At 41.4% G+C, this 26,351-nt stretch overlaps 1 pseudogene; it reads right to left on the bottom strand.

The window, feature by feature from the left end:
• Positions 1–9,393: 9,393 nt before the first annotated feature.
• Positions 9,394–24,941, bottom strand: LOC101541027 (H-2 class II histocompatibility antigen, E-S beta chain-like; annotated as a pseudogene).
• Between the last annotated feature and the right edge of the window lie 1,410 nt (positions 24,942–26,351).

Below are 26,351 nucleotides of genomic sequence, written 5' to 3'. Positions count from 1 at the left end.
TTATTGATTAATGTAAGCATGTAGGGACTGGGGGGGTGGGGGTGGGGGGTCTTTCCAGTAACTCTAACCACAAACTTTTGGGGAAATAGGAATACCGGTCCTTGGGAAACAGAAACTTAGGCCTACTGCTTGCTTTGCTGCAGTGCAGTCTGTTGTGGCTTCTTGTTATGCCTCACTCCAGCCCTTTACTGGGTCACAGGGTGATCTTTGATTCTGGGAATGTCACTGCAGCCTCATTTAATCCCAAGCAAACCTCACAAGTACCACTTGGCAGAGAGGGACGGTCACAATCTTAGAGCACTCCCTTACAAGAAGGAAAACAACAAATGCAAGCAAATCTGTGCACCCTTGAGTAGATGCCTATTTAGAATTTCCCTAAATCCCATCCCCAAGGTGTCACTGTTTTGCCTTAGCAAAGGATTTATTCCCATCCTGATCCCCGAAATGTGCCACCAGATATGTAGCCTATTTGGGCCAAAGGTCTTACAGGGTTTGTGTATAGAAAACACCTCATGCATAAGACAATATGATATCAAAAAGGTTTAAACTGATTTTTCGGTTTGTTTGGGGGCCACACCTGGAGATGCTCAGGGGTTATTCCTGGTTCTGCACTCTGCATGAGGGAGAATAGGACCTATATACAATCCTTGTTGGCCACAGGAAAGACAAGGTCCCTGAGCACTATACTTTATCTCCAGCCCTAAATTAATATTTTTAGTTGAAGTTTCTTTCCCTCCCTTGTTACAATCAGCCCGTATTTGACCACCTAACTTGAGTTACTATTCCTTCTGTGGTGGTGCTGATAGTTGCTCCCAGCTGTGCTCAGGCGACCAGGACCTTCATTCAGCCACAAATCCTGAAATTAATGCAGGACCACACATGGCCAGACCTGTTCTCTACCATTTGAGACACATCCATAGTCCCCTATTCTATTGTAAGATATTTATTTTCCCTCCAACCTTCAGCGTTCATAAAGATTCTTTGCACTATGGAGGATAAAGTCAAAGTGGTCTAGCAAAAGGGCCTTAAAGGGGCTAGAGCGATAGCACAGCAGGTAGGGTGTTTGTCTTGCATGTGACTGACCCGGGTTCAATTCCCAGCATTCCATATGGTCCCCTGAGCACCAGCAGGAGTTAATTCCTGAGTGCATGAGCCAGGAGTAACCCTTGTGCATCAACTGGTGTAACCCCCCCCCCAAAAAAAAGTGCCCTAAAAAGAAGCCTAACATAAATCCCTGTTTCAGATGCCTAAGTAGGCTGAGACTCCTTGCTAAGATAGTGAGCTATAACCAGGAGGCTCTAAAGAACCCACTATTGCTCCATTCTGCCCCACAGTTCCTAAGAACTGGCCTAGGCACCTCTGCCTTGCCTATTTGGCCCAGCAAGACAGATACTATGTGCTTTTGTCACCCAAACTCCTAGATTTGACCAGACTTCCCTTCCCAGAAATGGGTAAATTATTATCTTTATATGATTGGCTCAGAACATTGCATAATTGATCCAAATTACTATATGCTTTTCATGCAATGGTCTTGGAATATTTTTTACACTATTTTTTCTCTCCAAAAATCAGGTCCGTGCCTTCTGCTTGCCCCCTCCCAGGACTAACCTATAAAAAGTTTCCCACCTGAAGCATCGCAGAGGGATGAAGGTGTCTTTGGAGGCCTCCCTGTGTCAGTCTGACCAGTGCGCTCTCTTTCCAATAAGCTGACTTTGCCCTACCTAAACCATTTCATTCCTGGTAAATTCTTTTACCACCCCTCTTAGACCCTGTGGAGTCTGGATTCCAGCACCTCTCCTGAATCCTTTAGAGTTGTTTGAAGAAGAGAGCAAAAGAATAAACCTTGATGAAATTGTTTTTAATCTGGTATCCTCTCTCAGTTGGATTGGGGGGTGGGGGAGGGGACGGGCAGAGCTCCACGTTACTTCTGGTTCCCAGAATGGTGGAGAAGCCCACAGACTACCCTCTCCCGCAATGTCACTAGATAGCATCTACAAGAGGCAAGTTACCCAGGGAGAGAAGAGGCAGGCCATGGAAAGTTAGGGACTAGGTTCTGCCTACAGTGCTGGCACAGCATGAGGAGAGGATGTCAGGGATGCTGCAGTCCCTATCAGTGATATGGAAAGGACAGTGAAGACTGAGGGTACAATGTGTCCTCAGCAAACAGGGAGAGTCAATACTGGAAATAGGAGGAGATGCTTTCCCACCACCTGTACCTTATCTACCTCAGATGCCATGCTGGGCAGAGGCTGTTTTTAAACTGTTAACTGTTGCAGAATTTGCTGAGTTTACCTGCAAATGACTATCTAACTGCTCTACGACATCACAGTATTTGACACCAAAATTAGGATCAATATTTAGGAAACACATTTTTTGTTCTTTCTGTACAACTTGGCATGTTAAAAATTATTTCTGTGGATTTGTTCTGTGCCATCATCATGATATATCATGCAAAAGTTCTTCCAGAAGTCTTAATACTCATCTCTTCACTTTTTTTGTTTGTTTGGTTGTTTTGGGGTTTTGTTTTTTTTCTTTTTTTTCGCTTTTTGGGTCACACCTGGCGATGCACAGGGGTTACTTCTGGCTTTGCACTCAGGAATTACCTCAGGGGACCATATGAGATGCTGGGAATCGAACCCAGTTGGCTGCGTGCAAGGCAAACACCCTGCCCGCTGTGCTATTGCTCCAGCCCTCTTCACATTTTGTTAGTGGTCAATCACATAAGACCATCTGCCAAATTATAGAAACTCAACCTTTCCATGCATTTTTTAATAGTTCCATCCACTTTCTCAAGGATTCATGAGTTTTTGAAATAAGAACTAAGTCCTAAATAGTGCTGTGAATTATGAATGCCAATTTTATGTAGGGTCTAAGGGGTGGCAAGCAGGAAAACAAGAAAAATGTACATAGCTCCCAGCCAGCCAGGAAGTAGAAAACTGAGAAAACCCGAGTAGAATGTGGGTGAGTAATACCTATATATGACCACCAGATGGCAGCAGAAATTGGTTCCCTGTCTCAACCTGGGGGGGCTTTTGTTCAGATGAAATAGGCTCACAAATGTTTTCTCCTCCAAAGACCCTTGTGATGCACTGTCCAGATTCATACCCCCGCAACATGAATGACAAAAGGAGTTTTGAATTTGGGATATCTGAAAAATTAATTCTGGTTTTGTTTTACACCGAGGTAGAATTTATTGAAGTCTGTTTAGCTGGAGCTATAGCACACCGGGTAGGGCATTTGCCTTGCAGACGGCCGGCGAACCGGGTTCAATTCCTCCGTCCCTCTCAGAGGACCGAGTATCCCGCCGAACAGCAGAGCCTGGCAAGCTCCCCGTGGTATATTCGATATGCCAGAAACAGTAACAACAAGCCTCACAATGGAGACATTACTGGTGCCCGCTCGAGCACATTGATGAACAACGGGAGGACAGTGCTACAGTGCTATTTATTACATGACTTCAATCATTAGTTTTCTATCTGTACAAACCATCTGAATGGATTCTGTAGAGAATTTAACTCTCAGAAAACAGAACCACCAAGGGTTCCTTTGCATGAAAAAACCTCCTTCCTTCCTCTCTTCACTCTGTGCTACCCTGACCTCAGCAAAGGGTGCATCAGATGTGGAATCAGACGTTTCTTCTGGAGACACCGGGAGCCTAGGACTGTTATTCTAAATCAAGAGGGGGAATAGCACTATCCTCTGGGTAAGGAAAAAATAAAAATCAGTGACAGAGTGAGATGCTATGGACTGATGAGTTATTGGAGTATAAAGAGGATGATACCCAAAGCCATGAAAAGAACAACAAAAGCCTTATTACTGTAATTGTCCCCAAGAACTCTAATCCAGACACAGGAAGGATTCTTAACAAAATCCCCTCAATATAATAAAGTTGTCACCAACTCTGTCAAAAATATCCTGAAATTTCTGGCAAGTGGTACCTGAAATGTCCAAATATTTAATAGAGGTCTGTGGCATCCCCTACTGCTGACAGACCCACAAGCTACACTGAATGGAATGTTGTACTGTCTTAAAATATAACAGTGTCTGGCAAACCATTAATTTAAAAATTTTAAATTAAAAAAATGCTACTTTGAACTTTCTTTTCCAAAGTTAGTTTTATAAAAATGACTCAAATGAAGTAACTTCAAAATTAGATTTTTTTTGAACATGATTACATTTTGTCCTGTTGGTTCTGCTGCAGATTTTATCCTGAAGGAGTGAAGCTCTCAGAAAAGTATATAAACATTGAAGAAATTCACACCCAGACCACTAGCAAACCAGTGAAGATTTATCACTGAGAGAATTATGCAGATCCACAGACTATATAACCTACATGAGATCCCATACCCTCTGAGAATAACCGAGAGAAATCCAGAAATGCTACATCTGCAAGTAAAATTTACCAGATGTTGAGAGAACATATTAAGAATATCAGCTTTCCAGGCCTCTGTATTTTCACTATTTGTCCTGCCACACTTTCTTCCTTGTAGCAGTGTGCAATTTCCAAAAATCTGTTGCAAGACTGTGTGAGATCAGTGGATGGCATGTTCCCCCAAGTACGATGCTGGGGATTAAGGACAGAGTAACCAAACAGGGTTAAAGATTGTTCAAATCTTAACTTAATCACTCCTTTTCTTTTACTTTAAATTTTTTATTTATTGTTTTTGTTTGCTTTTTTCCCAAAAACACATCTTTTCTTAAGCTGTGCAGTAAGTTTTCATAGTAAATGCAGTACAATGCCCATGGATTAAAAATAGCCAAATATATCTCCTGGTGAATCTATTAGTACTGAATATGTTTTCTGTTGCTCCAAGAGATGTTAGTAGTTGAAACACTGGAGATAGGGCTGGGGTTGGAGAGAAAGAGAGAAAACTGAAAACAAGAGAAATTAAAAAGAATGAAAACAGGATATGTTCATTGAGAGAAAGAGTGAATTATGATTTCCATTATATGGCATTCTTTGGGAAGCAGCAACAGATTAAATTATAAATCCAGCTTTCCAGAACATTGATAGTTTAAAGATGACAAAACGTGGCCACTAGGGCTGGACAAATACTACAATAGGTAGGTCACTTGCCTTGCAGGCAGCCAACCCAAAGTCAATCCCCCTGCACCCCATATGTCCAGGAATATATTCATTGATTTAACATTATCTGAAGGATTCCAATTCCTTTATATTATTGGTGTCTGTGGAATTCAGAACTACATAATAATTTATAACTATAACTCCACGATGTTTTATGCAGGTGAAAAGAAAAAAGTTTCCAACTTGTTCCCCATAAAATACTTTTTTGTCAAGTTCCTTATGTTTGTTTTTCAGTTTCCCTGTATTACTGTATTAAGTTTTGAGTGAGATTCCTACTAAATAAAATGTCTGAATGTTTTTGAAAGTAATCTATAATTCAAAAAGAAATTCAGTATGGATTTTTTCTATTCCCCATGTCATTTTCCCCAATAGGCAGACATTTTTCAAACTATTGAATTTTTTTAAGCTACAAAAGTTGATAATAATGGATAATTGATAGAAAGATGAAATTAATGGGGCCATATAGATATTCTTATTTTTATTAAAATAGCGTAGTCTATTTTGTTTTATAAACAAAACAAATTTTTTGTTTTGTTCCTATTTTGTTCCTATTTTGTTTTATAAACATTTTAAGGATTATTTTGTGGAAGAGTATTTTTAAATTTTCTTGCAAAGTTGAATATTTTATTCTTTATATTATATTTTATGTGTAGGAAAGTTTATTCATACTTTCTCCATTTCCCATAGTTGTTTCTAATTTCTGTTAGGTAAGTTCCACATAGAATTCTCCTGTACAAAAAAGTTTTTGCAGAATATAAAAGATCTCAGAATTGATTTTATCCTTGTAGTTATTGTTTGAGGGAAAGAATGCATTCCAAGTCAAAGAATCAGCAAACCGCTGAATTTTATTTGAGACAAAAGTATAAATTGAAGTGTTGAAGTCTTACTGATACTAATATAATAAATAGGGATCATAAGAAGTATACTCTGTTCCACACACTCTCATATTCTTTTTTAAAAAAATAGCTTAAAGGGACCAAAGAATAAATTAATAAATTGTATGTAGACATAAACTTCTTATAAATTAGCTGTGTTTCTTGTACTTTTCCCTCTTCTATATCTCATAATGTGAAGGGAACTATATATTTGTCTTTGAGAATAAAAGAATGTAGGCAAACATCACGATATTGATTCAATAATGGTTTTCTGCTACTCAGAAAAAAAGTCTAGTTTCAGAATACAAAAATAAAGTCCAGAGAACACAAAACATTTTTGTGGTGTCTAGAAAATGTCTTAGAAGTTTAAGGCACTTGCTTGACAAGCTCAAGCATTCGAGTTCAAACCCTCATCTACTACACTCACCAAACCAATGTAGTCAGTGCTAAGTTCTGGGATCCCTGTTGAGGTAGAAAAAGAAAATGTTCTGATCCACATGTGACCAGAATTCATAACTGTAAATGAAAATCATTATTTTTTTATGCAATACTCCTATTTTATTTTAAGGAGTGAGGGTGGTGTAGGCCTCACTTGCCAGTGCTCCAGGACTATTCCTACTGACCTGGAGGCGCTCAGGAGACTATATGCAGGGATCAACTCTGGCAAAGCTGCCTGCCAGGCTTGTGCTTTAACCTCTGTATTTTTGCTTTAGCAAAATTTTTTAGGCAATTTTTTCAGCAAAAGTTTACTGTCCTTCCCACTTCTTTTCCTTGAGGCTGTATAATTTTTACTTCATGTTTGTTTGAGAAAATGGTATAAAGAAATGTGAGAATAAAAGTTCAGATACTTGGTGGGCAGTAAGGGCGGATTATACAGGAGACAAGGAAACCATGTCTTGTCTAAGACTAAGGAGCTAAGGGTCTACAGTTATTCTTGGAACTTCCAGAGTTGGGGCAGAAACTGAGAAAATGATTCAGGAGGACATCTCTTCAGGGTCACTGAACCAAAGCAAACCCTGTCTTGAGAAACAGCTCCTTTCATAGACGAAGAAGAGCCCGTGAAAAACCATTCCATGCTGTGAATAAAGAAGCGGAACAGAAGATTCTTCTTTTAGCCACAGTTCAGGAGTTCTGCAGAGAAGAGAAGAGTGTTGTGTCCACACCTAATGCTACACAAGCAGCTTCCTGCCCCCTCTCCTAGGGCCCCATATTACATCACTGCAGTAAGAAGGGGAAATATTCTTTAATTTTTTAAATTAAAAAAACTATTGAAGTTTGATTGTATTGTTTTCAGTGTTGTTGACTGTGGTTTGGGTGTTTAGCGATTACCACTCCTCTGTGCCACCATGACTCCTTGACTCCTGTTCCCCTTGACTCCTGTTCCCCTTGACTCCTGTTCCCCCAATTGCTTCCCATCTCTCTCTTCTTCCCACACTCCTCAATTTCATTCATTCTCTGTCCTTCTCCTACCTATAACCTAGGGACAACGGTAACCTGTATTCCCCCTTTTCAGATCTTGCATTCCCTCATCCAATTATTCTACATACCATATATACATGATAGATCATCATCCTGAGGCAGGCAGGTAGATAGGAGAGGACCTATGGCGATGCAATTTCTGAGAAGTAATAAATCCAATAACACGGAAACTGCAAGAATTAAGGCCTACACTAGTAAGATCTGCCTGGTGCCAGTGACGACCCTGAGGAGACTGGACCCCACAGAGACACAAACTTCAGCAGAGACAGAGACTGCAACTAAGGACCTGAAGGAGATTTACGACACCTTAACAATATGTACCTTTGCCAGAGAAACTCCAGCCCAAGGTAGCCCCCCCCCTTGGAAACCACCTAGCAAGGAACTCTTAACTAGCTAGAAATTCCTATGTGGGGGAAGGTTGGGGAAACCCTATAAAAGCCACCTTGGACAAAGGAAGTGCACACATATGCTGTCTGAGTCCATGTGCTGCTTGTGCCCACATGGCCGAGCACATGTCTTACCCACAAATTTGCTGTTTGGATGTGGAGTGAGGCCCTCTCCACTTTGGGAGAAGCCCACCTCTCCCTTGAGTGCATTACTCTCTCACTTTCTCTCCATCCCCTTCCTAAAAAACCAAACAAAATCTGTTTTTACTTCACTGCTCTTCTACTCCTGAAATTCCTCTCTACGAGGAAGACAAGAACCTACAAACCCAGGGAAAGGCCCGGAACTGACTCTCCTTTCCCACAAAGAGCAAATCCTCACTCCATCCTGAGTCCTAGTCTTCCCAGCAGTCCAGCACAGCGGAGGAGAAGTGGGAGAAAGTGACTCTCTCTCTTTCTCTTTCTCTCTCTCTCTCTCTCCCTCCTCTCTTCTCTCTCTCTCCTCTCTTCTCTCTCTCTCTCCTCTCTTCTCTCTCTCTCCTCTCTTCTCTCTCTTTCTCTCCTCTCTTCTCTCTCTCTCTCCTCTCTTCTCTCTCTCTCCTCTCTTCTCTCTCTCTCCTCTCTTCTCTCTCCTCTCTTCTCTCTCTCTCCTCTCTTCTCTCTCTCTCTCCTCTCTTCTCTCTCTCTCCTCTCTTCTCTCTCTTTCTCCTCTCTTCTCTCTCCTCTCTTCTCTCTCTCTCCTCTCTTCTCTCTCTCTCCTCTCTTTCTCTCTCTCTCTCTCTCTCTCTCTCTCTCTCTCTCTCTCTCTCTCTCTCTCTCTCTCTCTCTCTCTCTCTCTCTCTCTCTCCTGCCTCACACAAGCCACCCATGGGGCCCACCATCTTCAATCCTGTATAAGAAAGAGAAATATTCCCATATCATACTATGCTAATACCATTTTAGAGAACACAGCTTTAATTAGTGGAGACCAGTTTTAGTATAAACTTTTAGATCAGAAGTCACATCCAAATCTAACCTATTATCCTTCGTTTCTGAGTTTTTGTTTTTTGGTTTGGTTTAGTTTGGGCTTTGTTTTCTTTCCTTTGGGGGGGGTGTTTTTTGTTTTAGTTTTGTTTGTTTTTTGGGGGGGTTATTTGCTTTTTGGGTTATACCCAGAAATTCACAGGGGTTACTCTTGGCTTTACACTCAGGAAGTACTCCTGCAGTGCTCAGAGGACCATATTGGGTGCTGGGAATCTAACCCAAGTAGGCCTCGTGCAAGGCACATGCCCTACCCGCTGTGCTATTGCTCCAATTCTGGGGTGTTTTGTTTTTGGTTCTAGTTTTGGTTTAATTGTCCATTGTTTTTTTTTGGGGGGGGGGGCATGCCAGTCAGTTTTCAGAATTTACTCCTTGCTCTGTGATCACAGATCACTTCTGGAAGTTCTCAGGAAACCATTTGGGATTTCAGGGACCAAACCCCTTTCAACCACAGGCAAGGTTAATGCTTCACCTGCTATACTATCTTCCCAGTCTCTGACTTCTGTTTCGTCACCTCTGTCATCTATTCTAGGGAAGCCCAACATGTTTGTTAAAGGGGACCTGTTGGCTGAAGTTCAGAGTTTCCTAGAAAAGAGAAGTAATAATTTTATTAAATTATATGGAGGTATCGTAGGGCTGAGACTACTAGGGAGTGGAAACTGAAGTGGTAAAGAGCTCATTATACTGCTGTGGAAGGATATTTCTGGTTGTGAAACAGTAACATACACTTTAGGGAGGTGTACAATTGGACCACAAAAGCATACTCATATGTTATGACGGTCAGTTAAAAAAAATTAGTAAATAATGAAGGTAAATCTAACCCCAGATACAATGACCCCAGCCCGGACCCACCCTAAGATTTTGGCAGTGCTACATTAACATCACGGGATGGCAGTGATAAGTGAAACTGAAATTCTGTAACCTGTGAAGTTTCTATCATTTGAATCCAGTGTAATTTCCTCAATCTTAATAGCACTTCCTGCATTTGCCCCTAGATTTTTACCTGATATCTCCCTGAATGACAACTTTATTTTTAACGCTGAAGTTCCTAATCTTGTATGTTTCAGCATACCATACATGAAATGTTGAGTTTTGATTTCAAGGAAATTTGAGGTCAATTGGAGAAAAAAAAACATTTTTTAACAGGGCCACTGACAGAGAGAAAACTGAATTGTGCGAAGAACATTTTTCCCCCCAGGAAAGCCTGTGAAGAGTCTCAATGACCAAGAAGTTTCTTACCTTTCTGATGCCTAAAGTTAGCAGAGTCCAGCCCCAAGAAAGAGCAGACCCAGAACAAAGTTCGCAATTTCCACTCAGCATCTTTCTCTATGCAAAATCAGACTGTGCTCCTGAGGGAAGCAACTAATTTTAGTGAAGTTTATCTGAACTAACTTTTTTTTTTTTTTTTTGCTTTTTTTGGGTCACACCCAGCGATGCACAGGGGTCACTCCTGGCTCATGCACTCAGGAATTACTCCTGGCGGTGCTCGGGGGACCATATGGGATGCTGGGATTCGAACCCGGGTCGGCCGCGTGCAAGGCAAACGCCCTACCCGCTGTGCTATCACTCCAGCCCCCTGAACTAACTTTTTTAATTGAGATTCTTAGATTAAAATTGTGGATGGAAGAAAAAAAAGTATCCCTGGAAAAATTAGGATAATCAGCCATAACTGAAAAGATAACTAGTAGTTGCGAGGTTCAGTAATCACATTTATTGAAATATTGAGACCTTAACATAAGATCTCTACTTCACATCTGACAGACAAAGAGTCTGTAACTCAATGAGGTTGAGTGGTTTGTCTGTGGTGACAGTAACAAAATGCGGAGCTGAAACCAAACAGATGCCTCTTATGTCAAGAAGACTCCTAAGGTATAAAGGATGTGCCTCTTTTTATATCAGTGAAAAACTCAAATCAACAGTGTGCAAGCCCAGTCTGATACAGGGGACTGGTACCCAGGCAAAGGGAATATCAAGATCTCTATCAATGTAACAGGCTTAAAATAGGAACAGTTCTTTTTATCAACCTCCCAAGATAAATGCCTTCATAGGGAATATAGACAAGCTTTTAAGGAACTACCATAGGTCACCCGCAATAGACATGTGCTGAAGGAGGGGAGACCATGGAGCAAGTGAAAATAAGTTATGGAGGAAATATGTTACAGTCAGGGATAAACATGCCCCCTTTCTTAGCGAGATCAGAAATCTACTCACTCCATTTCACTGTGACTGGCTCTTCAGGCTTGATCCACTTGGCAGCTGTAGTTGTCTCCACTTTGAAAAAACGTTTCAAGCATCATCAGTGTCTGGAAGGTCCAGTCTTCACTGGGGATGAGGCCCGTGGAGATAACCCCAGCCTCCTCTTCCTGGCCATTCTGGAACCACCTGACTTCTATGTGACCCGGATAGAAACCATTCACACAGCAGACCAGGAGGTCGTGGTGCTGCGGGGGCTGGGTCTTTGCAGGAAACACAGTTACTGTGGGCTCAGATAGGAGGGAAAAGAGAGGAAGTAGTAAATCTCCTTGCTTGGCTGCCTTTCTCTTTCAGCCCCGACTTCAGTGTAAGTCACGCCTGCTACAATGCTGGGCATGTGGTCCAGGAGGAGTTACTGTCACAAACATTGACTCAAATCCCACAGCACGGGCCCACTACATTTGAGAGATGCTGAGAAAGTTTGTGAGTTTATTCTCATAGAATGATTGCCAGAGCAGCCTCCTTTGGATTCAAATTCATATTTTACCTGTGACCAGCTGATGTCATGAGTATTTGGAAATTCCTCTGTTCCTCAGCCTTCTCACTTATAAAGGGCTTATAATTCTACCTTACCTAGCTAATAACTTACCAAATAACTTTTTTTTTTAATTGAATCATCATGAGCTAGAGTTACAAAGCTTTCATGAGTTTCAGTCATACAATGATCAAACACCCATCCCTCCACCAGTGCACATTTTTCACCACCAATGTCCCCAGTATCCACCCCCCACCTGGTCTCACTCCTCCCCCTGACTCTATGCAGACAATTCCCCTCTTACTCTAAGTAACTTTTTAAGTGGAACTATAATAAAAGCTTGAGTCCAATAAGAAAGGGCTAGGAGGAAAGAAATTGATTCAATTTTTTTATAAAATTTTTTTAGAAGTGCGCTGTTAAAGAGTCCCTCTCATTTGCAAAGCAAACATTTCATTGTAATTTTTATTACTTTATAATGATATTTCTTTCTAAGCTAACTTTTGAGTTTGGAATTAGGTCTGGGACTTGTTAACATGTATGTTGAATGTTTGATACAATGCCTGACACTTCCATATTTCAAGACACAAAACATAGTTCCTTTTAGTAAATAGGAAAAACCTGAGAGAAAACAATGTTTTAATAAAAGTAGATTTAAGACTAGAAGTAAATCATTGCTAACAATTCTGTAGTCTTTTTTTATTACATTAAAACCTCTAAATTCATAATGTGAAAATAATAAACACAGTAAGCATATAAGCCACAAATTGAAGGCAAATAAATATCAGCAATGTCAATCATACCACATAGAGAACTCATAAAATTTTTTTCAGATTCTTTTCCTTTGTTCTTCTGTTAAGACAGTTTAAACATAGCAGATCTAACTCCGTTTTAGCCACAAACATTTTTACAGAGGCAAAACTCTAGCATTTTCTAAGTTTGTGGTCTTTCAGTTTTGTTTCTTTTTTTAAACTGAACCACCATGAGATACAGTTACAAAGCTTTCATGTTTGAGTTTCAGTTATGCAATGATCAAATACCCATCCCTCCACTAGTGCACATTTTCCACCACCAATGTCCTCCCCCTTTCCAACCCTCCCCCTGATTCTATGGCAGACAATTTCCCCCATACTCTATCTCTACTTTTGGACATTATGGTTTGCAATATAGATACTGAGAGGGGTCTTTCAGTTTTAAGGCAAGCATGCAACATTTTGGTAAATTATACCAAGCATCACATTGATTTGTATTCCACAAGCATCTTTAATTCACAGAATTAATTTATTAATTTCCACAGATATGAATGCTATGAAAAATTGAAAATAGGCTATATTTCAATAAATCCTATGGACCTCAACTACTGTAAAGATCACCTAAATATCTAACAAATTAAACAAATGGTATCTGTTACATTCAAAATAATATTTTCCTTCCAATGTTTCCCAAAATGCTCTTTGATAGTCAACAACAACCACCAAATTGCATGAAATTCTAGGGGTTGTGGGTTTTATGCTCTTTAGATGTGAGTCTGTTGAAATCTGGGTTATAAAAATGAAATCTTTAAAGAGCAGAGGCTTTTCTTTACGTATTTGTCCTCAGAGCTGTCCCTTCATCTCACTTTAGGTTTGCACATTAATCCAATTGCGGATTTTCCTGGAGAGAGCCGTTCTAATCAGTGACATCGGGAAGAGAATTGGACAAAAGCGAAATGAGAAAATGCAAACCTTCTCATGTCAAGTCTCTTTGAGAACAGGGAAGATCATTAGAAACCATCAGGCAGTAAGTCACGATTTCACTTCCCACAAACCCTTTACCTATCAGGCATGGGGGCAGAGACGGGAACGAGGCCTTCGTGTATTCATTGCACACCCCACTCCACCGGCAGTCCAGTTGAGTCGGTTCCCCCTCCCATGTGCTGTACCGTCCTTTAATGGTTTATTAGTGGACGATTGACTAGCAGGGCCTGGCTAATCCCTACCAAATGGTGACTCATAAGAGACACATTCCCTCACCTAGAGCTCTCTCCTGTTACCAGCGCCCTCCCTTCAACAGAAAAGTGATTTACAGCAACCACACACACCTCCCAAAAAAGACAGCGGCTCAACTCCACCCCCTTCCTCTTCCCACTTCCCCCCTAACGGCTGCCAGTGACGTTGGTGGGCCCCACGGGTGGCTCATGTGTAGTGAGAAGGAGAAAGACGGTCACTTTCTCCTGATCTGCCTCTACTACCCAGAATCCAGGGTTACTGGGTTCTTGTCTCGTCTTGCAGAAAGGAATTTCAGGAGTAGAGGAGCAGTGAAAATTACAGTCTTTATTTGGAGGTTTTGAAGGGAAGGAGGAAGAGAACGTGGGAGAGAGTGGAGAGTAACCTGCCCGAGAGAGAGAGAGAGAGAGAGAGAGAGAGAGAGAGAGAGAGAGAGAGAGAGAGAGAGAGAGAGAGAGGAGCCTGGGCTTCTCCAAGGGCAGAGAGAGCCCCTACACACATCCCAACATTAGACAGGAAAGTGTGAAAGTCCATATCTCCAGAGGGGAGATGCGGGAGACACCTGTGCTAAGGCACCGAATGTGCTCGGCCACATAGGCAGAAGCAGCACATGGACTCGGGCAGCATATATGCGTGCTTCCTTTGTTCAAGGTGGCCTTTTTAGGGTTTCTCCAATCTGCCCCCATGTGGGGCTTCTACCTAAGTAAAAGTCCCTTGCTAGGGAGGTTACCAAGGCGGTTGGGAGTGGTGATGGTCTTCTTTGAAATTCCTTTCCTGGCCTTTGGTTTCTGCAGGAGCTTCTGTTGGAGGGGGTTGGTCCAGCCTCCTCAGTGTCTGTTACAGACTGGCACCAGTTCTCCTTGAGTTCAGGGCTATTACTTCCCAGGAGATTTACTGCCATTGCCTTGGGAAGGGCCCTTCCCTATCTTTCTGCCTTCCTGCCCGCCTACGTTACTAGGACCCTCCGGAGCTGGCAAACCCCTGGCCCCTGATGGTGCAGGAAGGCATGTCCTGCCTCCAGGCTTTGCCTGGCCCATCCATTCTCCTCCAATGATATGCCCTGTCACTGCCGCCTCTTCCGGGGCTCTGGCTCCTGGAGGGCGGGGGGGGGGGGGGCGGGAGGAGGGGCAGGGGGTTCTGCATCTTGACATCTTGGGGGAGAACTTGCCTAAGTTGTAGATGAGCCAGTCAGGGGGACAGCCAGCTGCTGGCTCTTGATGTGCTCACTCTGCGGCTTGAGTATCATGTACATAGATCTCACAAATTCAGAGGAAAAAACCTAGAAGAAAAACATGGATGAAAGGTAAACTTTAGGAAAGAAAAGTCATTGTAAATAAATATGCAGGGGGAAAACCAAGAGCCTCAGAAAAATTCTAAGTTAATTTAAAAAATATATTTAAATTAAAGTGCAAATTTTCAACTTACTTTGAGCATACTGAAAATAGATCTAACAAAGGAAAATGTTATGTAAACTGATCACTGTACCACTGTATTACTGTCATCCCGTTGATCATCGATTTGCCACGAATACACATGGAGAGCATGCAAGGCATGTAAACTGGTAACACTTAAAATACTCTTAAAAATAAATGTGTTTGGGGCTGGAGCGATAGCACAGCGGGTAGGGCGTTTGCTTTGCACGCGGCCCACCCGGGTTTGATTCCCAACATCCCATATGGTCCCCCAAGCACTGCCAGGAGTAATTCTTGAGCGCATGAGTCAGGAGTAACCCCTGTGCATTGCTGGGGGTTACCCAAAAAGAAAAAAAAAATATGTTCAACTACTTAAGCACTACTAATATTGTAAGGATACTAATATCAACATGTTAACAAGGGACCAGAGCAATAGTAATCAGTTATGAAACTTGCCTTGCACAGGGCCAATTTAGATTCAGTCCCCACCATCCCCTATGGTTACTTGAGCCCTACCAGCTTTGATCCCTGAGCACAGAGTCAGAGGTAAGTGCTGATTGCCTCAGGGTATGGCCTAAACAGCAAAAACAAAACAAACAATATATTAACAAAGTTGCAATTCACAATATGGAAAAAACCAGAGTGCCCGAAAACAGATGATTGGCTAAAGAAACTCTGGTATATTTACACAATGGAATACTATGTAGCTGTCAGGAAACATGAAGTCATGAAATTTGCATACAAGTGGATCAACATGGAAAATATCATGTTGAGTGAAATGAGTCAGAAAGAAAGAGACAGACATAGAAAGATTGCACTCATATGTGGAATATAATGTAACTGAGAAGTACAAGTTGGCAATGATTCAACTTCTGGCAGATATCTCTCTGGACTTAGTTACTAAAATATTAATTACAGAAACCCAAAACTGAGAGGCCGCTAAGTGTGGTCACTCGACCTCATACTTCTTCATCCTCAGCAATGGAAAACAAATTATCTAATGCTTCCTTTTCAGCAGGTCTGACTTTAGGGGAGAGACTCTCCAAACAATAATAGTGAGTTTTGTTGAAATATTGTATGCAATCAAAGTGAAATAAAGTGAAATTTATTAGTTACACAGGCGGGGGGGGGTTAGGGTGGGGGGGCTAGGGGCGTGGGGGGGTTTGGGGTGTGAGGGGGCGGGGTGGAGCTATACTGGGATTCTTGGTGGTGGAATATGAGCACTGGTGAAGGGATGGGTATTCGAGCATTGTATAACTGAGATTTAAACCTGAAAACTTTGTAACTTTGTAACTTTCCACAATAAAAAATTAAAAAAAAACAAAGTTGCAATTCAAAAAGTTGATTTTTATTTTCCTTTATTTAATCGACGCAAAAGAACACTAAAAAATAAAACAAGAAATTTTAGACATAGAAGCCAAAAACAAAAAGGTTACTTAGATATTCCCCATCTCAAAAATTAGTATAGCACTGTAGCACTGTCGTCTCATTGTTTCTAGGCTTTTGGGGTCACATACAGCCATACACAGGGGTTACTCCTGGCTCTAGCACTTAGGAATTACTCTTGGCGGTGCTCGGGGGACCATATTGGATGCTGGGAATCGAACCCGGGTTCGTTGCGTGCAAGGCAGACGCCCTACCCACCATGCTATCACTCCAGCCCCAGTGTGTACATTTTTTCCCCTTAATTAAATTCTGCTTTGGATCACCTCCTAAGAAGCCTCATAAGCAGTGCTCTTGGTAACACTCGGCAACCAGGGTGTGTCCCAGGCCTGGGATGAGCGACGCCATGCTGCTCAGACTCAGCACTGCTGTGGGACCCAGGCCGCACCCAGAGGTGCTGAAGGGATTATCAATCTTGGGTTTCTGTTCATGCAAGGCTTGATCCCTTGACCTTTGAGCTATCTCTCTAGTCCCTCAAATAAGCTCTCATGCACAGGTATACTGACTCCAGGGGATTCTGTGCTAGAAGGATGTAAGGCAAGAACAGATTGTGAGCGGCCTCATTGTTGTCTCCTCCAAGCTTTACATCCATCATCTCTCCCTCCCTAAACCATCACTCCAACACCTGTCTAACCACCTACTCACTGCTTCCTCCATCTCCAGACTCTAGGCTGGCATAAGTGACATCACCTCCTCTCCACACAGTGGCCACCATTGCCTGAAGCCTGCTGTCTGCACTGCTCCCACTGCAAACATGCTTTGCCTCCCCACCCAGACCTACTTCCCCACTACTTACACTCTGTTTCAACCTTGCTTTATACTCCACACACAGTACTCCAAAATTCACCGACCTCAATACAAAAGAATCACAGAATCTCTCCTCCCTCCCCCTCTCTCTGCCTGTGTATCTCTTTCCTCTCTCTCCCCCTCTCTCTTCCTCTCTCTCCCTCTCTTTCTCTCTCTCTCTCTCTCTCTCTCTCTCACACACACACACACACACACACACCACAATGTTTCTGTGAAATAAAGTTGAACAGAGGAGATAAGTTAGCAGATTTTTTTTTTTAGTCAATCATGCAACTAAATACAAGCAAAACTGCTCGATGACTCTAGAAAGCGGTGTAGGTCTGGCTAACAACATTTTAGCTTCTTGCTTAAAGGAGGTGACATGAAGAGACAGCAATTAAAAAGCTTTCAGCCAAACAAAGGAAATCTTATAATGAGTTTTTGTCTCTTAATTTTCATTTCTTTGGACTTAGAAAGTTTTTGCCTTAGAGGTACTCTCTTGAATTCAGACTCTGCATTTTTATACAAAGTCGGGATATTAAGAATGATAATATGTCATCACAACATAATGTTTTGTCATTTTAAAATGCTGATATGAGGTAACCTTTCCTTCTATTGAGTAGAGCTCACCTGTCACAACTGTATGTAAGCTGGAATTTGCTTTGGGGAGGGAGGAAAGCAGCTAACCAGAAATCTCTGTATAAATTGCCTTGGTTTCTCTCCCTGCAGGCCTTCAGCATCTAGTCTAAGAAAAATTACATTTACACTAATAATGACTAGAGTGGGACTGCAGAAATGCTATCTGATCACATGTAGCTACATAAATTTGAAACCAGGTACCCACTGTTATTGTAATACAACTCCCAACGTAGGATCCTATTCTGTGGGGGTACTAAGAGAAAAGTTAAGAATGACCCTGACTGGACCTTCCAAACTTTCAGTTAAAAACTACAAGAAGGTAATTTTCAGAGTTGATGATTTCTTTAGCCCCTGTAAGTAGAAAATAACTTTTTACAGGAAAGCTTTCTTCTGGTTCTTTTCCAGTTTTCTCTTTGGCATTCAGGAGAAATTGGTCCATCTCTACAGTTTCCCAGCAAAGAGAGAAACAAAGGAAAATTCTTTCTATCCTCTGGTTATTAGAGGGCACAATAAAATACTGTTCTATCGGTTCTGCTAGCAGAAAACCGAAATGATTTTCAGGAAGATTTCCCCCACTTTTTTTTTCTTCTTGACTGGCATAGTTGAAAAGACAAGACAAATAAAATTCTTGTAAGATCACTCTGGTACAACTAACAGGAGAAGTTTTCCTCAAGGGAAAGCCACTGAGAAGAATTTTTTTCCTCAGGTGAAAGAATCCAAAAGAAGGCAGGATGGTGATGAGGGGGTTTGAGCTTAGTGTTTTCCCTCTTCTTAAAATATCAGATTTATTTTGCAAGACAAATATTTCTTTCTAATGCGGGTTAGTAAGCCCTGAAGAAAAGAGACAACAGTTCCTACCAGCAATGTAGATATTGTCAGTAAACTGATGACCAAGCAGGAGGCTAAGGGTTTTGCCCTGGGCATGGATTGGTCTCACAAGGAAATCCAACTAGAGTAGTTACTATTGGCTTATCCAGCTGATGCATATGAAGTCAATTAACTGGCACCCGAACACTTTGTGGAGGGTAATGTTGGGAAAATTGAGACCCTACAACCCATCTTATCCACAATTCATAGTCTATAGTTATTTGTCCAGCTTAAAGGAGTATTTTTTAATGGAAAGTAAAACACCCAACACTGAAGTAAATAGAGCACTAGATAACAAGTCCTCTGAAGGCACCCTAGCAAACTTCATGCATGACACACATGCAGTTCGCACTTGTCATTTTCTCAGTTCATGGGCAGATTTTATAAAAGGAGATCTCACAGGAAGGTGGGCAACACAGAGCACTCACTTCTCATACCAAAATAAAACTTTTGTGTATGCATTTGTAATGACCTAGGTCAAAAGTTAAACAAAAGAACAAAGGCTGAGATGCATTCCTTGATTGTTCCTTGGAGGCAACAGGACCATGTTATTTCAATGCATGTGTAGTAGAACTTGAGCAGGAAGTCTTTCTAAATTGGAGTGATTATTCAGGCAGCTCTCCTACTCCTTCTTTTAACATCCCACATTATTTTGCAAAATCTGAGAAAAGCCTTCAAATCAAAGTATGCCTGCAAGTTCCTTCCAAGGTCATCAAACAATGGCTCAGTCCAGCATTAGGTGAAATATCAAATATCCTAATTAAACAGAATTAAACATGATTAAACATGATTTAATTTAACATGATTTAAACTAATTAAACATGATTTCAACTGAACAGCACTTCATACAAAGCATCAGTCACATTCAGCTATTTAGTTAATTGACCAGTTAGATAGACAGATAGATAGATAGATAGATAGACAGACAGACAGACAGACAGACAGACAGACAGACAGACAGATGGGGGCAAGAATAAGGCCAGTAAGATTATGACTCTCCAACAAATAACTGAGCAGACTCAGCAGCGTGATTATAAAATTAGATCAGATTTCCATTATACTAGAAATTCTGGAATTTTCCTTTTCTGCAACAAACTTGGCATTAGTAGAAAGATTACAGAATAAGGAAGAAGGCAGTAAAAATTAATAAGAAGTTTAGGTGCAAACAAAAGACTAATTTACTGTGAGAATACAAATGTCTTGTGGGACTTGAGTCATCTCATTCTCCTGTCCAATATCTTAGATAAAACTGAGATTTTAGTAAAGATACAAAAGACATATTAAGACAAAATAGCTTTGATTGATATTGTGTCTACATTTTCAATTCTAAACCTTACCAAAACCAAATTTTTTCTCCTTCAGAGTATGAAAACATAATAAATGGTAGAGAAGACTGATTCTCTCACAACAGTCTGCAAACTCCTCTTCATCTATTTCCCGCAGTAAAAATTGAAATTTGTCATGTTTTTCACAGTATAAAGATCCTCTATATCTTTATTGGACAATACCTTCTTGAATAATGTAAGTCATATTACACCCAAGTAAAAATGTGTTTAAATTCAAAACCAACTCAAATATTTGCAGCCTCACACATTGAGGAATTATTAAATTAAGTTTTTTTTTCTTTTTACAAAATGTGGATTATAACCTCTACAAATTTTTGGAAGAATCCATTTCACTGAGACTATGTAAATGACAGTAGATTAATAAATTCCTTTCCAATGTCCAATAACATCTACTGAAGCTGGCAACCATAGAGAGCCAAAAACTCTTAAGTCAGTCCTATTTAAAGAAGGGGCTAATGATTTTCTGTACAAGTCCCTGTGACACCCCTATCCTGCCAGGACTATCACTGCAACCACAGTATAATTCAAGGTCACAGGAGGAAAAAAAGCTATAGTGCAGGGCCTCTGTTCATCAGTGTTCCACACTTTCTGCAAAGGCTTTTAAAAAACTATAAATATCTACCCCAGTCTGAGTTCACACCCTGAAATAATTGGTTTATCAGTTCAGACCTAATGGCTCAGTGCTCGGAGCTGGCTGTGCTCAGGTAACAGGAGAGACACTCGACAGTGTCCGGTCGCCTGTTCAGTATCAGGAATCACTAGGGTCTTGCATATGATTTTCATGTGTTCTACCAGTTGAACTAGCTTCCAGCCCTAAAGACTCTTTAAAACACCATTGCATACATCTTTTCACCAATATGTTAACTTTACATGAAATTTGTACCTCTGTTAGGGAGACCTGGGGAACATGGGGCATCATCTCTCAGCCACCAATTACATGTGTTACTCATCCCCACATATGTTGAACTCACACCATGTCATTATTTGCTTAAAAGAATTTGACTGGGGCCAGAGGGATAATACCTTGGGTAGAGCTGGTCTACCCACTTGCCTTGCATGAAGCTGATCTGGGTTTGATCCCTGGCATCACATGTGGTCCCTCCAGCTGCCAAGAGTGATACCTAAAATCAAAACAAATCCTGAACACTGACAAAACACTGTATCACTTTATCACTGTTATCCCATTGTTCATCGATTTGCTCAAGAGGGCTCGAGTAAAGTCTCCACTCATCCCAGCCCTGAGCTTTAAGCAGCCTCTCCTTACTCATCCTTCCCAACAGTGCCATATTGGAGGCTCTTTCAGGGTCAGGGGAATGAGACCCGTTATTGTTACTGTTTTTGGTATATCAAATACACCATGGGGAGCTTGCCAGGCTCTGCTGTGTGGGTGGGATACTCTAGGTAGCTTGCCGGGCTCTCCGAAAGGGAAGGAGAATGTATATAAGAGAATACAAGCAAGTATGTTAAAACAAAACACATGTGTGCTGTTTTAGGTACATCAGTGGGATAGACTATAAGAGGTTTCGCAGCTGAACACTGACAGATGTGATCCCAAAACCAAAACTAAGCAAACAAAAGAATCTGATTGGTTTGATATTGACAGAGACACTCCAGAATTTAGTGAACTTCAGGGGAAGTCCAGTGGGTATAGGCAAGACCTAGCTACCACCTGACTGGTTAGATCATTATATATGGGTTTCTTTAGACATGAGGGCATATCCAAGACTCCCTGCCAAAACTGCCAACCTTAAAGAGATGAAAGGTTTGATGGATCTTGCATTGCAGAACACCTGCTTTTTCCTCTTATTTCTTTTTGCTTTCTTTAGATCTTGGAGCTAACATAACACACATTGAGGCATTAACAACATATATTTAGCCTGTTGTAAATGACAGTTCATGTAGAACCAAAACATTAAATGCAGATGTCTGCAATAGTCCATAGACAACTTTACAGAACCATATGGCTTACATGTTCTTACAACCTCCCAGGAGAGTACAAGAGTTATTATAAACACAGAATGTTGCACCCTTTTTTGGTTAAGTTGCTTAAAATCTGTATTTTGGGGGGGCTGGAGTGGTAGTGCAGTGGGTAGGGCATTTGCCTTGCATGCGGCCAACTCGGGTTCGATTCCCAGCATTTCATATGGTCCCCTAAGCACCACCAGGAGTGATTCCTGAGTACAGAGCCAGGAGTCAGTCCTGAGCATTGCTAGGTGTGACCCAAAAAGCCAAAAAAAATCTGTATTTCTTTAGTCATGATTGTTGTTATATATAAAATATAAAATTTCTGTATAAAATTTTAATTGGCTTTTAATTGGTATTAGTATACAAATAAGCTCTACAACTGCACCAATAATGGGTATATGGATAAAGCTCATCTTAGTTTCTTAGGTTTTCTTTCAACAGACACCAATCATCAACATCCTCTCTACTGCCAGTCCTTAATCTGGGGATGAGAAGAGGAAACAGCATATAAGTCTCTGGAATCCTAGTAACTGTATTAAAATGAATCAAAGGTGCAGGATTTTCCCTGGAGAAAGGAGCACAGAGGGTTGAGGTCAGTGTGAGCTGGGATCAGCAAGCAAGATACCACTGGATATCTGATCACAGGGGAAACTGTGAAATAAAATTAGGTTCCCAGAAGTAGAAGTTGCTGAGGTGTGTCAGATATTGAAACATTTCTTTTCTGACCCTGGAAAGTCCCCAACTCATTTACATGTGTGAGGCAGTAGTGAAACCATTTTGAGTTGAGACAAAGGCACAGCCATTTTAAAATTAAACAGGGGCTGGAGCAATAGCACAGCAGGTAGGGCATTTGCCTTCTACGCAGCAACCCAGGTTCAATTCCCAGCACCCCTATGGTCCCCTGAGCGCTGCAAGGGATAATTTCTGAGCGCAGAGCCAGGACTAACCCCTGTGCATCACCAGGTGTGACCCAAAAAGCAACAAAAATTAAATTAAATTAAACAGCTTCTCCAGTCTCCCCTAGGCTCACGACAGCACCCAAGGTTGCTGCAACATTAGAACAAATGTTTCCCTGAAGATAATGCTAAGCTGGAAGGTCTGGGGGATAAAAGTCTGTGCAGGAGTTTCTCTGTCCCATGTAGGAGAGATAAGACTTGGAATGTGGGAATGTACCTCTGCAGATGCTATGTGCTAGATAAGACTGAAATATAACACTGCCTTGTGTGAATGAAAATAAACTCGGCTTCTGTGTGCAGCCTCTCCCTGTCTCTGATCAACTCCATTGTCAGGAGGTTCGGCAAGAGACTGTCCTAACACATGCCAATCTCCTGTCTTGAGGACAAGAAGGTACTTGCCAAACCACAGGATGTGTAGAACAGGAAAAAAGTTTCCATTCTCTGTCTCTATGTCTCTCTCTGTCTCTCTGTCTCTGTCTCTGTCTCTCTCTCTCTCTCTGTCTCTCTCTCTCTCTATCTCTCTCTCTCTCTCTCTCTCTCTCTCTCTCACACACACACACACAAAGAATGCAGTTTGTGCCTCTTAATTTGCATTTCCTCACACCAAGAGTAGTTCAGAAATAACCCTTCTGAGTTCAAATATCTGGTTGAGTTATTTTCCTTTCAACCAGAATTACCCTTACAGACAAAATGACTGTTCCTTTAAAATGTTGGGTAGGATGTCAATTTTTCCTATATTGAGAATAGCCCCTGATATGTGAACCAGTTGTAAACTGGAATTTGCACTAGGGAGGGAGAAGAATGTGGCTAATGCTTTTGTTTGTTGGTTTGGTTCGGTTTGGTTTCGTTTCATTTGGGGCTCACACATGACTGACTCCCGTCTCTGTGCTCAGATATCACTCCTAGCAGGGCTTAAGGTAACAAAAAGGATCCTGAGGATCAAGCCTGGGCTGGCAGCAAGTGAAGCAAACGCTTTCCTACTGAATTGCAACTTGGGCCCTACTAATACTTCCTTATGATTGATTTGTTCTTTCTTATCAGCACGCCCTCATTATAGTCAAGTTTGAAGAAAACATAAATTTCTTTCTTTCCTCCATGTAGAGATGATGTTTTACTCTAGTAATCTACCACTCAAGCCCAACACACTCACTTCTCTGCCAGATCAGGAAGCTCTGAATAATTATGTAGTGGTGTCTACAGAATCTGTCCAGTTAAGTATGCAGCTGCTGGAGAAAGTCCTTCTGCTGTTCCAGTACTCTGCATCAGGTCTCCCCAGTTCCGTCACTGTCACGAACACCCCTACTACACTGTCAAGGAGCTCTAGCACACATTGATTATAGATGTAGGACGCTAGAGGGCGCACCTGCTCCATCCTCTTGGCAAAAAGAACGACATGAGCATTTATCCTGCATCATGAAATGTGCTGTGGGGACAAAAGATCCAGGAACCAGGTCAGGCTCCTCAGGAGAAACAGGTGGTGACCTCCAAGAATACAGGACTCCAGTCACCAGTGAAGGCACTATGACACCCGTCATTGGCTCCTCCCTATCCCAACTACCAGCAACCAATACTTTAGCACTTTTTTCTATTACAAACAGACAGAGGCCTGGCCAGCCAGAAAATTGCCCTCTGGTCCAGAACCATTAGAATTTTTTGCCTCTGGTTTTGTTGTTGCTTTTTGGGGGAGGGAGGGGAATGAGGGAGCACACCTAGAGGTGTTCAGAGCTTACTCCTGACTCTGTGCTCAGGGATCACTCCATTTGGAAATGCTCACAGAAACATAGACTGTGCTGGGGGTATAACCCACGGTATGTGCAAGCAAGCACCTTACCCAACTACTTTCTTATCTTTCCAGCCTTCAAAACCATTTGGAACTAACTCATGTTTCTGGAAGGTTGACTTCCAAGCACAGCTGGAATAGAATTTTACTTCATTCTTCTTACCACTAGAAGCATCTATCTGAAAAACACTCATGGCTCCTTCCTCTTATTCCACAGGTTTCTACAATATCCCTTAAATACATTCCACCTAGTTTACTCTATAAATATTAACCTTTTGCCAGGCCTATGATGCCTTCTGAGAATCAAAAATCAGAAGGGGTAATTAGACAATTTCCTTTCCTTCAAATGGCAGAGCTTGATATTTATTGCAAATGATACAGTAAAGCCACATACACAAGCAAATCTATTGGAGTGAGAAATATCAGGAGAAAATTTTAGAGTTCTAGTACAAAGAAATGATTTAATGAATTTAAGAAAAAAATGATGAAATATATTATATATATTAACAAGGTAGAGGACTTATTAACAAGCTAAACTCATGTAAGGAGGCTTTCTAGTGACTGTTAAAAAGCCAAACTGCAAAGAACGGACTGAAAAGTGAATGTATATATAAGTGGAGTACACCATTTCTTTCGTTGCTCAGCTAACTTCTTTAATGCTGTCAACAATTTAACTAAACTATCCGTAGTGTCCTTTGTTCCCTGCTTTTGGGGGCCAGGTAAACTTCAAGTATCAAAAACTGACATTAGTGGGGGCTGGAGCAATAGCACAGCGGGTAGGGCATTTGTCTTGCTTGTGGCCAACCCGGGTTCGATTCCCAGCATCCCATATGGTCCCCTGAGCACCGCCAGGAGTAATTCCTGAGTGCAGAACCAGGAGTAACCCCTGTGCATCGCCAGGTGTGACGCAAAAAAAAAAAAACACAAAAAATGGACATTAGTAATGTCATGTGACCACATGTCCTAGACAGAAACTCTCATAAGAAAAACAAATATTAAGTCCTGAGTATGTCTTCCCCAATAGTCATTGTAATCAGTAGTTCTCCCTATCTTCATAGATCTCCAGCCTGGGTCTTGCTGACTTCTGTTTTTATAGAACACTCATCTCACTCTTTTTTTTCTTTTTTTTTTTTAGTGAATCACTATGGAGGACAGTTACAAACTTATAAACTTTCATATTTGCATTTCAGTCATACACGATTGTTTACCCATCCCTCCATCTGTGTCCATTCTCCTCCACCAATGGGATCATCTCACTCTTATATTATGATTATTGCCATAAAATCCACCACAAAGGAAGATATTTTGTTTTCAGCTCCTTCATAAGATTGGTATGGTCCAGCAGGTCTATCAATTTTTTGAATATATCACCAGATGATTCACTTTGTCTCCAGTTCAGAAGAATACCTTCCTCCCAAATATAAGACTGCATTTCTCTCATAAGAAAATATCGTAGTATGCAGGAGGCCCTTAAGGACCAGAGAAGACTTACTATAAAAAAAAATACTCACCCAAACTCCTGTAGTTTCCAGCAACAACACATAACACAACCCCAAGTCTAACCCACCTTAATCCTATACCCCAGTTCCTGGAACACTCCCCCT

Source organism: Sorex araneus, chromosome 2 (assembly GCF_027595985.1).
Source record: "Sorex araneus isolate mSorAra2 chromosome 2, mSorAra2.pri, whole genome shotgun sequence".
Classification (NCBI taxonomy): Eukaryota; Metazoa; Chordata; class Mammalia; order Eulipotyphla; family Soricidae; genus Sorex; species Sorex araneus.
The sequence above is the reverse complement of the archived record's forward strand: the minus strand, read 5'-3'. Positions and strand labels throughout refer to the sequence as shown.